General features: G+C 49.1%; 1 pseudogene; it reads right to left on the bottom strand.

Moving 5' to 3' along the window:
* Positions 1-1,233: 1,233 nt before the first annotated feature.
* LOC126142844 (5S ribosomal RNA) lies at positions 1,234-1,351 on the bottom strand (annotated as a pseudogene).
* Between the last annotated feature and the right edge of the window lie 3,004 nt (positions 1,352-4,355).

Raw genomic sequence — 4,355 nt, 5'->3', positions numbered from 1 at the left:
ATGAAGATAGGTTCTAACATGGTACGAGCGATGCTTGCTTTAGACAAGGAACGCCTTCGGGCTGCAGACAGGGCTGAAAGAGTCTAGAAATACAAGCAAGAGTAAATAGGAGGAGGAACAAGAGGAAGCTGGAGGAGGAGTTTGCAGAGGATGAAGATAATCCATCCTATGGACCTGGAATGCACTAAAAAGTTAATCCAATCTTTGTCGCTTTGATTCCCAAAACTATTATTTTCTCATACTAATTACATGTTTTCTAAGGATCTTCCAAACATATTTGTTTCAAACTTTCAGTAAATGTTACACAGTACCTTCTGCATAATTTAACAGAGCCTTTTTCCAAAAAACTGTATATTTTTGAATATATAAATATAAAATTGCAAAAAAATGTTGTGAATTTTCATTACGATTGAAAAAAAAATCATCTTTAATAACTGAACTAAAATTTTGTAAAATCCCTGTGTTAAGTTGTAGCCCATATTCCAATAAATAATCTGTAAAAAGTTCAACTTCCTACCTGAAATACTTTGTGAGGAAAGATGTAATTTATAAGGTTATTTTAACATTGCAAGTATAGGGCGTTCTGGAGACCCTTAAGGTGCATTGTTATTATAGTGTATTGTAAATGGTTCCAATGGCTCTGAGCACTATGGGACTTAACAGCTGTCGTCATCAGTCTCCTAGAACTTAGAACTACTTAAACCTAACTAACCTAAGGACATCACACACATCCATGCCCGAGGCAGGATTCGAACCTGTGACCGCAGCAGTCGCGCGGTTCCGTACTGAGCGCCTAGAACCGCTAGACCCCCGCGGCCGTCAGTGTACTGTAGCAACTTAATTACTTCAGCAGGAGGTCGAACAGATACAGACACAGATTATTAGTAACTTATTAAAACTAGAACGTGACAAATACTTTGAAAAGAATTAGCGTCCGCACAGACTGCATGTAACTGATGCAAAAGCTGCCAGTTGTTTGCTGCAGAATGATCGTTTCATATGAGAGTACAATTGTCTTTAACCTGATATAAGCACTCCGTCTTCAGGCTACAAGTGGCCCATCGGAACCATCCGACTGCCGTGTCATCCTCAGCGAAGTATGCGGATAGGAGGGGCGTGTGGTCAGCACACCGCACTCCCGGTCGTTATGATGGTTTTCCTTGACCGGAGCCGCTACTATTCGGTCGAGTAGCTCCTCAATAGGCATCACGAGGCTGAGTGCACCCCGAAAAATGGCAACAGCGCATGGCGGCCCGGATGGTCAACCATCCAAGTGCCCGCCACGCCCGACAGCGCTTAACTTCGGTGATCTGACGGGAACCGGTGTATCCACTGCGGCAAGGCCGTTGCAACGTGATGTAAAGTTAAGAATAATTGTTCTGTTGGCATGCAGCCGCATCTGTGCTCTGACGATAGTGTCATCGTTGGTGATGGCTGCAATTGCTCGCTGATTACATAAGGATTGGGCGATTACGTAGAGACCAGGAGATTAGACAGAGACTGGGCTGAGCAGCAGTGCGCTTTCTCATGGATCTCCTTTCAGACGAACGTATGCAGGTAGTCTAAGCCTCGCGCAGACGTCCGGTCGCCGCTAGCGCAGACGACTCGTCACGCAATATGCCACTTTGTCTCCCACTAAGCAACCAAGCGCGCTCTCCAGGAAAGACGCCAAGTCGTAAAAACATTCTGCGCCATGGCAGCAGCGGGATGGTTCCGTGATACCGCGGCGAACTCAGACTGCTGGGCTGCAGTCCTGCCACGAACCAGCTCTGCACGCTGCCAATCAGTTTAACGACATGCCGGATGTAGCCACTTTCGAACATCTTCCGCCGAAGCCTTCAATAATGTCATCTCCTCCTCCTAAGCCTGTAATCATAATATGGGTCGAATCATAAAAGACGCTGGGACTCAAGCTTAACTAAGAAGCTGTCATTCTCTATTTATGTCACAGGGGACGAGCTCTACCAAATCACCGTACGTGACACTGAAGGTTACTGGAAAGTCATGAAACTTATCGGCTATCACAAACTCCATAGCTCCAATCATTCCAAAGACACTCAAGCTTCTGAATGTGGTGTTTCAACACGATCCCATGAAGATAAGCCTGATCAAAATGGTTCAAATGGCTCTAAGCACTATGGGACTTATATCTGAGATCATGAGTCCACTAGACTTAGAACTACTGAAACCTAAGGACATTACACACATCCATGACCGAGGCAGGATTCGAACCTGCGACCGTAGCAGCAGCGCGGTTCCGGACTGAAGCCCCCAGAACCGCTCGGCCACAGTAGCCGGCAGGACTTGATCACATTAAGATATAAGTGGAGGACCTCAGCTTCGGCGTGTGGTCCACCCCCCGGATCAGGTCACTGTGGACTCAGTATCCATGCCAATTCTCTTTAAGATTGTCATTGAAAACGTCGAGAATCGCAAAATCTTTGAAATCAAGAACATTGTAACAGAAAGATTGGCATCAGTCGCAGGAGGCCTAGTACCGGACAGCGCAGTGTTACTCTTTCCGGGGTTTCGACCCCATTGCCCGATATCGATCAATGCCGGCCACTGTGTTACATGTTTTGGACCACATCCGAGCAAACAGCCTCAAGAAAGAAGAGGCTCCATTCCGCTGCAACTGTAGCCAACCGCACGTTCAGAGTTACGGTGGATGCAGTACCTTCAAAAGGGTACCAGAGAGCGCAGTTCTGGGCTCGTGCTGCCCGGTTGCAGTTTCGCCGAGGAGACGTCGACTAGGCATCGCCCGAGAGGACGTCTGTGATTCCCTTGCCGCTCCCCGGCCTTCGGACCAGGGCGGCTCGACAGTGTCTTGTATAAGCAGATGGCAGATGGAGCGCCATGCTCCCACCCAGCTGCCGCGTCGCACCTCCGTACCGCCCCGGCTCCAGAAGTGGTCTTCTAAGCTGCTCTTACCTAGCAAGTGGTTCCAGCACTACAAAAGTGCTCGTATTCCTTCTTCGATCACGCTAGAGCTTCCTACACCAGCTTCCAGAGATACAACCCAAAGCACTCTCTCCTGCCCTCCAGGTCGATGTCGCCGCATGTTAGGTCCTTCTAGATTAAATGCTTCAGAACAACTGTGTGCATTTCCGACGACGAGGGGGGAAAACTCCTGTACCCATCCAGGATCTGAGCCCTCAGATGTACCACCGATCGACACTTCGTTGGCCAGGCATGCTGCGTGGATAATAGTCCACCGCAGCAAATCACCAAGCAAAGGATTACCGGTCTCCCACATAATCTCAAACCTCTCCACTTGTCAGACCACATCGACCTTCAACCAGCCAGGATCCGCAGGAATAGCACTGAGTAGCCTTACCTGCACTGCCTTGAGCCTAGAAAGATCCACTTTCAGCGTCAGTATCTGTTGCTGTAGTGTCCCTATTCACTAGGAAAAAGACCTAATGTATCCAGTAATAGCAAGTGAAGAAGTAGAATGTCTGTGGTTACAGGGCCGAAATCTACTGCATAATTTTCTAACGTTTTGTGGAGATGAAATGGTCTGGTCGCATACCTCTTGTATTCCAGTTGCAGATACCGATCCGGTCGGCAGTACTTGTTTGTCGGTGCGTGCGTGCCCTGCAGCAGGTGGCGCCACCAGCAGGCATCTGGAATGCGGGCTGCGGAGCCGTGGAGCTTGTCGGCTGCAATTAGGCGCGGCCAGGTCTGGACGGCGGCCGACGCTGGAGCGCGGAGCGTCCGGGACACGGGGCACGGGGTGGCTGTTCTTCAGATTTCCCCGCGGAGCCGTCTCAACTGGCGACGCCTTCGAGATTAGCGCCGTCTTCTGCAATAGCGGCGTCGGCGCCTCTCTCTGTTGACAACCGCGACAGCCCGTGACTAACATACGCTTTGCCTTGTGAGCAATAGGTTAGGCAAATTAGAACAGTGATCTCGTCTCTATAGACGGATTAATTGATCTCGATGAATAAGAAAGGCACAAGGGCTGAGGGGTAGCGACAGATTGTGGGAGGGGGGGGGGGGCGAGGGGCGCATCCGGGCTCCCTCTACCACTATCATTGTTATGTCCATCAAGTACTTTGCCGATAACGTCAAGATGCGTGATAGTTATTGAAAAAGAAGAACAAGACCTTGAGATTTGATACGGACAGTGAATAATTAAGCATGCCCTGAGTTACAGTGTTTTGTGCCCTAGAAACTCGATGTAGAACCTCGTGAAACAGAAACTTACCTACTTATGGGACAAGTTCCATTTTCAGTTGCAAACATATTTTCACGAAGATCTGGTAGCAAAGGCACTCCGTCTTCAGGCCACAAGTGGCCCATCGGGACCATCCGACCGCCGTGTCATCCTCGATTGAGGATGCGGATGAGAG

This window comes from Schistocerca cancellata, unplaced genomic scaffold (genome assembly GCF_023864275.1).
Source record: "Schistocerca cancellata isolate TAMUIC-IGC-003103 unplaced genomic scaffold, iqSchCanc2.1 HiC_scaffold_754, whole genome shotgun sequence".
Lineage (NCBI taxonomy): Eukaryota > Metazoa > Arthropoda > Insecta > Orthoptera > Acrididae > Schistocerca > Schistocerca cancellata.
Note: the sequence above shows the minus strand (reverse complement) of the source record. Positions and strands in the feature narration are given on the sequence as shown.